The sequence below is a fragment of the Bos javanicus genome, chromosome 17 (genome assembly GCF_032452875.1).
Source record: "Bos javanicus breed banteng chromosome 17, ARS-OSU_banteng_1.0, whole genome shotgun sequence".
In the NCBI taxonomy this organism is placed as follows: domain Eukaryota; kingdom Metazoa; phylum Chordata; class Mammalia; order Artiodactyla; family Bovidae; genus Bos; species Bos javanicus.
The window spans coordinates 67,056,765-67,070,369 of NC_083884.1; the positions used below are offsets into that span (position 1 = coordinate 67,056,765).

General features: G+C 48.5%; 1 pseudogene; it reads right to left on the reverse strand.

Annotated features, from left to right (window-relative positions):
• Positions 1-6,784: 6,784 nt before the first annotated feature.
• On the reverse strand, positions 6,785-6,883 carry LOC133229301 (U2 spliceosomal RNA; annotated as a pseudogene).
• Between the last annotated feature and the right edge of the window lie 6,722 nt (positions 6,884-13,605).

Below are 13,605 nucleotides of genomic sequence, written 5' to 3' on the forward strand. Positions count from 1 at the left end.
AATGTTCTTTTTCTCCTTGGACAGATGGAAAAATGGAGACCCAGAGCATGGGGTCTCAAGTTACCCAGTGAGTCAAAGACAAGAGCTGAGATCTTCTGACTCCCAACCCAGACCTCCCCTTCGCTGCCTCCTACCACTTCAGAGCACAATCTGATGATTTAAAAAAGAGGGTTCTGGTCATGATTTGGGAATCCTATGGCTGATTCAATCATTTGTGTATGTATATCTGAATGTATTATGTGCATATTCATTCACTCACTAAGTGAAGAAATACGGTGCTTTGTCAACAAGTCAGACATGTCCTGCCTTGGAGAACCTAGGAAAAGGGGTGGTTCAGTTGATGTCCATCCTCCAGATTACCCCCAAGGGCCATGGAGCATGACTGTGGAGTTGTCCCACCCTGGAGCAAGGGGCCTGGCCTTTTGTACCTCACACTGCTTAGTTAGTGGCAGTGGGACACCCCTCAGGGAGGGTGTAGTCTCCTGGGTATTTCTGAGCAAGTTGGCTCTTGCTGGCTGAGGGCAATTCTTAGCTGCAGGTGCAGCTGTGAGCATGGACAGTCAGCGTTTGCAGTGGGTGGGACTGGATGGACTGGTCTTTCCAAGGGACCTGAGTGGGGCACGGATAGTACGTGCTGCTGGGAAACTGGAGCTTCCTCCCACTGGGAAACTGACAGAGACTGAGAAACTTGCACGTCCCCGTGAGAGCAGGCTTCTATCCACCGACTCCTCCTGAAGGCTGCTTCCCTGGGAGCTTGATTCCCAGCCTGAAAGAGCACGGCTTGACCTGTGTGGGGCCGTGGAGAGCTCCAGCAGACAGGAAGTCCTCTGCAATGAGACCCTGTGTGTGGGAGCATGGGAGTTGGGCAAATGTGCCCAGAAATGGGAAGCGTTGAGGAAACACGGGTGTGTGAGAACCAGGATCATCCACTGCAGATGGCCTGGGCCAACCACACTTACCCCTCAGATGTGTGGACTTGGGAAGCTGCTGGAGGCACAGGGCGCATTGGCTGGAGCACCCAGGAAAATCACAGGGTCCCAGCTGGGTGACCATCATGGCCTTTTGCATGTGGAAGCTGTGTGGGTGTGAAGTTGGGGCATCATTAGAGGGGATGGCTGGGGAGAGAGTAGGGCAGAGAGCCGTGTGTGCAGACGCTGGAACGTCACTCAGGGAGGGTTATGCTGGCCTGAGAACACGTCTGGATGCTGGTCACTCACGCATTCATTTATTCTGCAGGTATTTGTAGAGGGCCTGTAATGCGCCATGGTTCATATTGCATATAGCATTGTGCTCGGTGCAGAGACTATGATGAATAAATAAGGCAGACAAAGTAAGTGTTCTCTGAAATAATATTTTGAGAACAATTAGATTTTTATAAATTTGTGGACTATGACTATTTTGTACAATTTTTATTTTAAATGTGCACCAAGAAATAGCTAGTTTGAATCTCTGATTCAATTTTTGTAAGCAATGTATTATAAGTAAAATTTTAGGAAAAAGAATCATTTCAACCTATGTATACTGTGGTAGTTAACGTAGTTTAAAAAAATTATTTATTTTAATTGGAGGATAATAATAATACTTAAGCTCTGTAACAAAGACTCAATGTATAGCAGTATAAAGAAGATAAAAAAAAAATAAGAAAAGATCCCTGTCCTTGGAGCTTATATTCTGTGTGTGTGTGTGTGTAGTAGGGAATTAGATAAATAAACAAGATAATTTCAGATACGCACACATGTGGTAAAGGAAACCAACAGGGTCCTGAATGGAGAGTATCTGATGATAATGAGGGGTACTTTTGACAGGCTGGTCATGGAGAGACTTTCCGATCACACCCATTTTACAGACGAGGAAACTGAGGCTTTGAGAAGTTCAGTAACGTGCCCAAGTGCATTCAGCTAGTAAGCAGTCCAGTTTTAGATCCCAAGCCTGTCTCTCTGTAGCAGCCTCTACTTCTTGACTCTGAGTTCTTTGAACCAACACAGACTAAACCTTCTTCCTTCTCTTATCAGTCATTTTGTGGTTTGGAGACCAAGATGTGACCTCCTGAATCCTGACACAGACTCTCCTGTTTGTGCCCTGGCCCTGGACTGTGCGGTGGCTGGGAGCTCTGGGGCCAGCCTCACTGTGGCGGGTGTCGGGGTCCAGGAGTGCACAGTGGCTCTGGGCCGGTGGTCCTGGCCTCATCACTCGTTTATGGTGGGAACTTGGACAAGTGACTTCCTCTGTCACATGCTGATACCGACTCTTTTACCTCCTGGAGTTACTGAGATTACACGAGCTAACGTTTGGGCAAACACATGGCCCTGAGCCTGGCACAGAGTGGACACTCACCTTGATCTTGGTGGGGCAGCTGTTTACCCTAAATAATCTTATCACTTGTTGGGGGATCCACTGGGCAAGAGGCAAGTAGAGACCTTCAGTCCTGGTCTTCATGGACCTCAGTCCCCGAGTGACTGCAGGCCAGAGCCAGGAGTGGAGAGAGGAGGATTTTCTGACTCTGGGTCCGGACTGCCAGAGTCAATTAGGGGCGTCAGACAGACGGTGGCCTCCAGCACCCAAGCAAAGCGATGTGGCGGCCGACAGAGGGGCCAGCTCGTCCTGACCTTAAACCCAAATGCTCCTGCCCACATCTGCAGCTAAATAAACCAAGTAAATCATGCTGGCAGATAGATAATTAAATAATTATCAGGCACTTAATAACAAGGAGTGGGTGTTCTGAATTACCATATTAGACAGTGTCTTTGAGGACTAATTGTTGCATTACATCAGAGTTACTCATTCATTATTCTTGTCATTTCGGGTGATAATTTGCACTTTAGGAGACAGCGACAATTTTAGCAGGCAATTAGAGACGTGTCAGGCCTGGCCCCGTGAGTTACTGTCACAATTATTGCCTTTTTTTCCAGTGTCCTCATTTGCAGCCATGTATTTAAGGGGATTTGGGTAATTCCAGGACTGGGCAAAACAACCAGCCCACGGGACGGTGGCAGGGTGAGGAAGTGGTGGCCATGGCTGTCAGGACAGGGGACGGCTTCTGAGAAGCAGAGGGGTAGGGCTCAGGCCACCAGGAGCTGCATGAAGCTCTTTCCTCCACTGGCTGGTGGGAGGCACCTTCAGTCTCTGAAAACCAGGGCTCTGTCTCCCCAGTCATTCTTGAGACTGTGTGTTCCTCTCCTGGCTCCTGGTTGCCCACCCAATCCAGCCCTTATTTACATTCACCCCAACATTTGTGGTGAGTTCTTTGCAGACTCGGGGGAGGCAGAAGGGAGGAGAAAGTAGAAGGGATAAAGCTTTTAAAACATTTTCTGGATGTCATGATGCTTTGACATGGCGGTGGCACCTTGAAAAAAAGTGAAAGTGAAAGTGAAGTCGCTCAGTCATGTCCAACTCTTTTCGACCCTGTGGACTGTAGCCTACTAGGCTCCTCTCTCCAAGGGATTCTCCAGGCAAGAATACTGGAGTGGGTTGCCATTTCCTTCTCCAGGGGAGCTTCCCAACCCAAGAATCGAACCCGGGTCTCCCGCATTGCAGGCAGACGCTTTAACTTCTGAGCCACCAGGGAAGCCCTAAGCCCTAAGCCCTAACCATGATGCTTTGACATGGCAGTGGCACCTTGCAGACCCCCTAACTGCCCCTCCCAGGGTTAGCTGTTTCCTAGAGGGAGCATGCATTGCCTTTCAGCACACCTTTGATACACAAACCGACCAATGCAAAGGCCACACACTCCTCTACCCCCTTTTATCAGGCTTTTGCAGCTCAGGATACCACCTCTCTGTCTGAGTCACCCTGGGGCCAGGTCCCAGACGACAGGGGAACCATCAGCTCTTATAGTCCAGCTGTGCTCCGTTGCTCAGTTGTATCCAATTCTTTGCAGCCCCATGGACTGTAGCCCTCCAGGCTCCTCAGTCCATGGGGATTCTCCAGGCAAGAATACCGAAGTGGGTTGCCATGCCCTCCTCCAGGGGATCTTCCCAACCCAGGGATTGAAGCCAGGTCTCCCACATTGCAGGTGGATTCTTTACCATCTGAGCCACCAAGGAAGCCCCCCAAATGCTCAACTCTGAAGTTGTAGCCTGCCAGGCTCCTCTGTCTATGGAATTCTCCAGGCAAGAATACTGGAGTGAGTTGCCATTTCCTTCTCCAGGAGATCTTCCTAACCCAGGGATGGACTTTGGGTCTCCTGCATTGGCAGGTGGATTCTTTAGCATCTGAGCCACAAGGGAAGCCCTGCAACTGGCAGCAGCACTCCTCTGCCCATGGAATTCTCTAGGCGAGAATGCTGGAGTGGGCAGCTGTTCCCTTCTCCAGGGGAGCTTCCCATTCCAGGGATGGAACCCAGGTCTCCCACATCGTGCAGATTCTTTACTGGCTGAGCCACCAGGGAAGCCCTAAGTCTGCTGAAATTTTGCAACTAGCCAATACTAGATTAGCTTATTCTTGCCTCACCTGTCCTTCCTGCAAAAACCACAATCAGGTCTCTGGCACGTGTTTTCTTCTTCTACCTTCTGCCTCCCTACCAGAATCTCCTCCTGGTGTTTCCTCACATGGCCCAGCCTGTTGTGTCCCCTCCTCTTGGGAAATGTGAGCAACAACCATGTTTTTTTTTTTTTTTCTAATTTTTTTAAAAAAATCAAAAAATAGTTTGCTGCACTGGATCTTCGTTGCTGTTCTCAGACTTTCTCTAGTTGCATCGAGCTGGGGCTCCACTCTAGTTGCGGTGCTCGGGCTTCTCATCGCAGTGACTTCTCTTGTTGCGAAGCACAAGCTGTAGAGCACACTGGCTTCAGTAGTGGCGGCTCTTGGGCTCCAGAGCTCCAGCTCAGTAGCTGTGGTCCCCGGGTTAGTTACTCACAGCCTATGGGATCCTCCCGGACCAGAGGTTGAACCCCTGTCCCCTTCATCGGCAGGCAGATTCTTAGTCACTGGCCCACCAGGGAAGTCCAAACCATCTTTTCAATGGCAGTCATCTCCTGATCACCATTGTAAAACAAACAAAAAACTCCTGTGCATATTTTAACACAAAAGAGAAGGAAGGAGGATAGAAGAGAATAGAGGAAGAGAGGGAAATAAGAGGGAAAATGGAACAGGAGAAAGAGAGATTAAAAAAGGAGGAAGAGAAAGACTGAAGAATAGAGAGGTGGAGAAAAGAGAAGAAATCAAGGTGAAAAGGAAGGAAGGAGGGAGAGAGGTTGGGAGAGGGAGATGGGGAAGAGAGGAAGGGAGATGGCACATGAAAGTTATATTTGAAACCAACATTTTTTTTTTCATGGCTCAGAATATTTACCTTTTGGTGAAATTCAATGTCTGGGTTCATTTAGCCACGGTTGACTCTCTTGACCCTGGGCAACTTGAAAACAGACAGTGTGAATCAGTGACTCAGAATAGTTTCAGAAAATATTTTTCACTGGCTGAGTCAAGAAAAAGAGCACTGTTCAACCCAAGTGCACTACTCTGTGAGAAGAGAGGGGGGAGGTTCCACCTCAGACTGGCTACTTCTCAGGTCTGTCCTCAGCAATTAGCTGAGAAGAGACCGAAATGGCTCCGCTGGGTCTCCCTTTCCCTCCAAGAGAGAGTGCCGCCCCCGAAGGGATGAGTAAGCCCAATGACTCTTGGAAGCAGCAAAGCTCAGAGCTCAGCTTGTGGGCTTGGAGTCTTGGTTCTGCCACTGTTTGCTGTTTGCCTGGGCAAGTCACACCTCTGACATCCTCATTCTTAGCTCAGAGGTGGCTGGCTCTGCTGAGATTTCACAAAAGTATGACTGTAAGGACTTTGGCCACCCGATGCAAAGAACTGACTCATTTGAAAAGATCCTGATGCTGGGAAAGATTGAAGGTGGGAGGAGAAGGGGACGACAGAGGAGGAGATGGTTGGATGGCATCACCGACTCAATGGACATGAGTTTGAGCAAGCTCCGGGAGTTGGTGATGGACAGGGAAGCCTGGTTTGCTGCAGTCCATGGGGTCGCAAAGAGTCGGACACGGCTGAGCGACTGAGCTGACCTGAACTGAAGGACTGAGTGGGGGCTACTACTGTTTCCTTTGTGGCTCAGCTGGTAAAGAATCCGCCTGCAGTGCGGGAGACCTGGGTTCGATCCCTGGGTTGGGAAGATCCCCTGGAGAAGGGAAAGACTACCCACTCCAGTATTCTGGCCTGGAGAATTCCATGGACTGTGTAGTCCATGGGGTCGCAAAGAGTCAGACATGACTGAGCGACTTTCACTCACTTAATTTTGCATTAGCATGTCCCTGTGTGGTTTTGGTCTGGACCTACCATGTCCCTGGTCCTGTGGGGATAGAAGATGATTCTGAGGTCCAGTCTGGTTTCCCCCTGGTGTGAGGACTACCCCCTCTGTGAGGGTCCCTCTGAGGGTTAGAGTGCTTCCTGGACCTCGTTCCTTAGGGCATGCTCCCCTTGCCCCTACATCACAAGTCCATCCCCTGACCGGGGAGGGGAAAGGGAGCTTCCACAGCAGGTCCTGAACATCTGCAATGTGCAAGCCCCAGGGCTAACCACTTCATATCTGTCATTTCATTTAAGCCTCAGAGTAGCCGCTAAAGTGGCTGTAATTATTCCCATTTTACAGATGCAGGAGTCTGAGGCTCAGTGAGACAATGTAGGTTCTTTAGAGTGATACAGCCAGCAAACGGCAGAGCCAAGATCTGAGTCAATCACGAGCTTTCTGCAGTCCTCCCTGCCTCCTAAGATGCGATATTATGACCCGAGGTGGTCACCCCTCAGGAGGATGATGTAGGAAGTAGTGCTTTGGACCCATTTCTGCAGCAGGATTTGCTTCACTTAGCTTAGGGCGTTATCTTCAAATATTTTAAAGGGATAAGAACAGATACCACACTTGATCTTAGCCAGAAGGCCGAGAAGCGATTATCTTCAAATATTTCAAAAGTTAGATTTAAAGAAAAAACACACAGTGTTGAAAAGTACAAACAACTGGTGGTACTGCGTCCGTCTCTCTCTGTCCATGCATCTGGTCTATCTGTTGCTCTACCTTTCCATCTCTCTCTGTCCATCCTCCTGGTCTCTCTCCCCCTGTCTCTTTATCTTTCATTTAATCTCTCAATCTCTATCCGTGCATCTAATCTGTCTCCCTATCATTCTAAACCACACACATGCCCACGCACACACTACATTCACTTGCACACACACATATATGCATCAGCTCAATGGAGTTAATTAACTTAAAACTACAGTAAATCTGACAGACTCAGATTAACATGATGGTCAAAACTGTAGGAAATACAGTATTTTGAAAAAGAATAAATCCAGCCAATTACAGATTTATGTTGACGCCAGCTTGGTTACTACAGTTTTACAATAATCATTGATCAATCAGCGTTTTACGACAAAACTATAATTTTCATGTGTTTCACCTTCACCTAAAAGTTTCCTCGTTTGCTTAATTCCCAGAATGCGATTCCGTAAATCTTTCTTCCTGCGATATTAAGTAGATAATAAGAATGCCATGTAAGATTTGCTTATGGTTTAAAGCACAGTTGCAAATGATTTATAATTAGGGCCAAATCCAAGACAAAACATTATTAAAGTCAAAACCTGCTGTAAATTGGCCCGATCTGCTTAGGCTTTTAGCAATTTATTGGGGTTTGATGACAGTATTCCCTATGGTGAGATCCAAGGGGTCAGCTGACACCAAGGGGAGATATTTACGAGTAGGGGGATGCTGTGGAAATCATCGGGACATCCCTAGTGGCATCAGCTGAGGGGACAGATATGACTCCCTGTGCCACCTTTGAAGGCAAAACTCTCCTGCCAACTTAGCAGCCGATGAGGGACCGGAGTCCACTCTGCTTCCCCCATGGGCTGATCACCTTGGAATTTTCAGTTCAGGGATTTATCTTGAATAAGTCTGATGAGTAGAGAGTCATTGGTGCAAAATGTGTTTATTGAGCACCTATTATGTGCATATCCTCTGGAGGAGGGCACAGCAACCCACTCCAGTATTCCTGCCTGGAGAATCCCATGGACAGAGGAGTCTGTCAGGCTACAGTCCATAGGGTCACAAACAGTAGGACATGACTGAAGCAACTTAGCATGCATTAAGTGCAGGATATGGGGCTACAGTGGTTTGAAAATGAGGCAAATGTCCCTGCTCTTATAGCACAGTGTGGGCAAGAGACAGACAAGACCTCTTCCTGGTGGTGGTGGTGGTGGTAGGGACGCAGGTTGGGGGTGGGGTGGGAGGGAAGTCAGTAGGTGTGAGGGTTGCTAGTAAGAGGTGGGAGGGATGCCAGTGGGGAATGGGGAGAGATGCTGGAGGAAGTTGGGAGGGAGGCTGGTAAGGTCCATTTAAAACAGAGTGGTCAGGGAAGGCCTCCTGCAGGAGGTGGTTTTCATCAGAGTCATGGGTAAGGGACTAAACTATGGGCTGTCTAGGGAAAGAGCATCTCAAGAGGCAGGACGAGGCAATGCAGAGTTATTGAGAGGAGAGTGTCCCCAGCAGGAGCCCAGTGTGACTGGAGCAGAGTGATGGAGGCCTCTGAGCCAGATCTGATCAGATTGGCATTTAAAATAATGGTTGTTCTGACTGCTGTCTGGAGAACAGACTGTAGGGGGCAGGAGTGGAATCAGAAAGGTGAGGTTGGAGAATTTCCCGTCCACTAGCTGTAAAGTATGACGGTAAGGTGGCTCAAACAGGGAGGCTGTGGTTGAGACGGGGAAAGAGGGCTGCATTTGAAGCAGTTTTTGTAACTGAGTTGTCAGGACTTGTTGATGAACTGGATATCGGATGAGGCAGAAGACAGGAGTAAAGGTCAAGCCCCAGGTCTCTGGCCTGAGCACCTGGGGGACAGTGTTGCCATTCCCTGAAATGGGGAGGATGAGGGAGGGGCACCAGGTTAGAGAAAGGGTGGAGTGGCGTCGAGTCTCTGGCGATGGACGTCTGAAGTTTGAGATGCCGTTAGTGTCCAGCTGGGGATGTCACGGGGGCCGGTGGATGTATGAGTCTGGAGTCTAGGAGAGAGGTCAGGCTGGAGATATAAATTTTGAAGTCATCAGCCCGAGGATGGTTTTAAAGCCATGAGATCACCAAGAGCTGAAGACAGAGAAGTGTAAGAGAAGGCCTGTAGGCTGAGTCTTGGAGCCTGCAACATTTAGACACTCACTGAAGGGGAGGATAAATGTGCCACACAGGATATGGGGAAGCAGCTGTCATCGACATAGAAGGAGATGCAAGAGAATGTGGTGCCCTGCAGGTGAGCATAAACCCAAGGGTGAGGCCACCAACTATATCAAAGACTGCCAGGGGGTCAAGTGAGAGGGACAATAGAACCTGACTGCTGGCTTTGGAAACATGGCTGTCAACACTAAAAATCTTGAGTTCTTGGACCACCTTTTGACATGTCATCATTGACCTTCACCAGGAGACATTCCAAGAGTCAGTGGTATCAAAATTCTTTGTTTCTTGGAGACGTATCTTTGAGGAACATCCTGCAATGCTTCACAGCTGCCTAGGCATGAGCACCCATGGAGGTATTTCTCCCAGGAGAACTTCACAGAAATCTCTTTCTTTTGAGTGACTGAATCCCCCTTTTCCAAACTCCTGGATTCCTGGTTACTTCTTTGCATTGGCCACCAGTTGCCTGGCACCTGTGTAGGGATGCATTTTTGTGTGTCAAACTTACTCTTGGCTCCCTTTTATTTTTTATTCTAAGTTTCCTGGTTCCTTTCCCCTGTCTACCTTGTCTGTTTTATTTGAGTCCTCTGTTAATGTGTGCATTTCTCTTGAATGTGTATATTTCTGGAGTGTAATCACCGCAGATCTTTTTGGAACCATATGGGGGTGGTAAATAGGATAGCAAATGCCAAACGTATGACTGCCTCATAGATACCACTGGATCTCCTAGGAACTTGCGTGTGTCACCATGGAGAGGAAATAGACCTGGGCACAGAGCCAGGAGATACTTATTCCATTTCTCCCTCTGCCACTAAATAGCTGTGTGACCTTGGCAAATCAGTTCCCCTCTCCGATCTTCAGTTTCTTGGACTGTCATACACAGAGGGTTACACTAACTCAGGGTGAGCACATATGAGGCACACACACGCTGCTGTCACCTAGCTCCTCGGCAGACATCACCAATCCATAAGGCACTCTTTGCCATTAAGCTTAGGTAAGACCTCAGAATCCTTCTTAACATAGCACTTCAGGCTGCAGCTACAGATTGACAGGAGTTGGTGTGCTAAATGAGATCTTCTTGCCTTAGAGGACTAAGTGATATCCCAGAGTGAGACTGATGGCTGGCCATGAACTTGAGCTGTGGTAGTCTCTGTAGCCACATTCCAATGCCCCCAAGAAAAAATTCCAAAGCAGAGGAGGGTCGAAAAGCTCTATAATAATTGTAAAGTGCGCCATGCATATCCTGGCATTTGTCATCGAATATATCATCAAGAATGACATTTGGACCATGCCTGCCGTGTATCTAAGATGAGAGTTTGGAAACCTGAGATATAAAGAATTGCCACCTATCCAAGTCTGAATGCTTATTCTCAGAGATAGATTTGTCTTCTGTTGGAATAAGCAAACTCATTTAATTTCTACAGTTTTCAAAACATTTTTGTGTGTTTTCTTTCCAAATAGCAATAGGAATGTAACCCAGTATTTCTATTCAAATCGTCTATCATTAAGTCTGGAGGGAGAAACTTTCCTTTATAGACAGCCTAGGGTAATTACTTTTAAATTAATTGATTAGAGAACTCCCTGTCACTGCACATAACTTACGCATGTACTTATGTCTATGTTCTTGTTTAAAATTTTATTTATTTATTTAGTGCTGGCTGTGCTGGATCTTCGTCGCTGCTCGGGTGTTTTTGAGTTGCCACGAGCAAGGTCTGCTCCCTAGCTGCTACACGTGGGCTCTTCACTGGGGAGTCTTCTCTTGTTGAGGAGCACAAGGCTCTGGGGTGCATGGGCTTCAGTAACTGTGGCACATGGCCACAGGGGTCGTGACTCCCGGGCTCTAGAGCACAGACTCATGGGCTTAGTTGCTGGCAGCACGTGGGATCTTCCCAGACCAGAGATGGAACCCATGTCTCCTGTATTGGCAAGTGGATTTTCTTTTTCTTTTAACCGCTGAACCACCAGGGAAGCCTGTCTATATTTGTTGTCCAGGATTCACTGAGCCCTAACTATATGACTCATGCAGTACTAAGACTCTTCCTTCCAACAACCTTAGGAGGTAGCTAATTTTATTATTCCCATTTTATAGCTAGAAAATTGAGGCTCGAAGAGGTGAACTAATTAGACCCAGGTGTTTTCTGGAGACATCTTCATTGGCAAGTCTGATGTAATAAAATTCTAATCATAAAATTCTTAAAAGGATTCTGATTCCCTACATTTGTTTTTGAAACACTAATAAATTGACGATGGCTTTAATAGAGGGTATGTGAGCAGACTTTTATTTCAGACAGAAGGTGATTTTTTACATTTATCTATAGCCTCTTTAATCACTGTGAAGTAAGCACTGTTATGGTCCTTTTACAGACGAGAAAACGAGATTTTGGAAGCAGTGCCTTGCCTAAGGTCATAAGATTTGAACCCTCTGTGTGTGTTCACTCCAGATTCCTTCTTCTGTGATAAACTTCCTCTCAGGGTTAAGTACAAGCAGACATCATTCCTTCTCAGAAACGAAAATGAAAGGACAAGATGATTTTGGGGATTTCCAAACGTGGATCCTTTAAAAATTCATGTGCACAGATGCCAAGGGTGGAGGGAGAGAGACTTGGCCACTGGGACAGACGTGGTGTCAGACGGCTGCCTCCATATGGTGATCTTGGGCTCCTCGTGGGTGACAAGTGGGTTGGTTACCAGGCTCGGCAGCAGAGATGAATTTGGGGGGTCCACTCTGGTCCAGGAGCTACCAGTAATAAATGCTTCTGGAATGAATGATGGCTGAATGAATGAATGATCGAACAGTCACCCTGCTTGTTCCCACTCTGCGTTGTCAGACCAAACTCGAGTAAATATCCTATACACTACATCTTAAAAAAAAAGCACCCCTTTACAGTGTTGAGCCTTAAACATCGTGCCTGCTCTGCCCTCCCGAGCTCCAGAGGCACAAACGGCCCTCCCCACTTCCCCACCCCACCCATTTCTGCCTTTAGAATGGTACCCAGGGAATCTGCTGCAGCAGCAGGAACCGGCTGACAACACAATTCTTCCTGTTTCCTGGGACAGCCTTTATTTTGCTTTGTTCTGCACTTGAAAGTGAGCAGGCACCAGACTGTCAAGAGCAGCTCCTTTCACTGAGCTGCTTGGGACACAGGGGATGTTAGGCTGGGTGGGGGAGGGGGACAGAAGCCAGCCCTGCAATGGAGGCAGGGGGTGGGGTGGGCGAGGGGGCTCGGTGTGACTCCATCCCTGATGCTCCCTGAACCTAGGTTCCACTGTCTCAGAATCCGGGAGGCTGGGTGAGGTGTTCCTGAGGTTCTTTCTAGTTCGGAAACATACCTTGAGGGATACACACGTTCACCGTCAGCGCCTTGAGGAATAAATCCTTGATGGTCTGATTTCAAAAACAGCAGATGCCTGCTCCTTCCCAGAGCGCATCTTTGGAGAGAGGCAGGGGAGAGGGTTTTGGGACCCCTGACTCTGAGGTCGGGGAGGGGAGGATGGCCCAAGATGGGAGAAGAAAGACTTGAAGATAATGAGAAATTGCATCAACTTTCCCCAGAGCTGTTTCTGGCTCTGGAAGCAAGCAAAAATAAAGCAGGAGGGGGAGAAAAGAAAACACACACACACACACACACACACACACACACAACAGGCATTTATTTTGGAGCTGTATTGGAAACAGAAGTGTCAACTGGCTGAAATGCCGCCTTCTCCTGCCGGCTAACGTGTGGGTGACAGCCCGCACATCCAAATGAGGGAGCGATTAGACCGGGTTCGCCTCTGAAGATGGATTTCTTGGTTGGGGGAGCGGGCTGGGGGGCTGGGCTGGCGTAGAGGGGACGGCAACACAAGGCTCTGGCAAGTTAATTAGGGTTCAGGAGTCCAGCAAGCAGGGGGAGGCTGGATTTGCATAAAGCCCATTTACATAATATTCTTCACAAATTGTGCAGCCCAGAAGGCTTCTGGGCTGGCAGGAAGGTGCTGGGGGGGTGGGGGTGGGGGGGCGTGCTGCACTGGTTAGATGCCCGAGGCGGCAGCAGGGGGAAGGGCAAGGCCCAAGGCCCAAGACAGGGCCTCCTGCCTGCCCGTCTGTCCCTAACATGGCCCACCCTACAGCAACCTTCCCCCAGGCCTCCCCACGGCATGTCCCAGCCCTGAACTGCCCCCACACCATCCCGCCTCTCCAGGGTAGTCGAGTTCTCAAGCACCTCTGTGATCACAGCTCTCCCTTGCTTAAAGCCTGTTGTGGGCTCCTCCAGGATGAAGTCGCCTTACCCATAACCAGCCTACTGACCCCTCCTGCTCCCCTGACCCGATCATCATTTTTGTTCTCTCTTCATACATATGCTCAGTCCCCATGAAGGACCCCTGGGTCCTTGAGCGTGTTTTTCTCTTCCTGGCCTCTGCTCCTATCTTGGAATGTCCTCCTACAAAGGCCAGCCTCTTTGTGACAAACCCCTCCC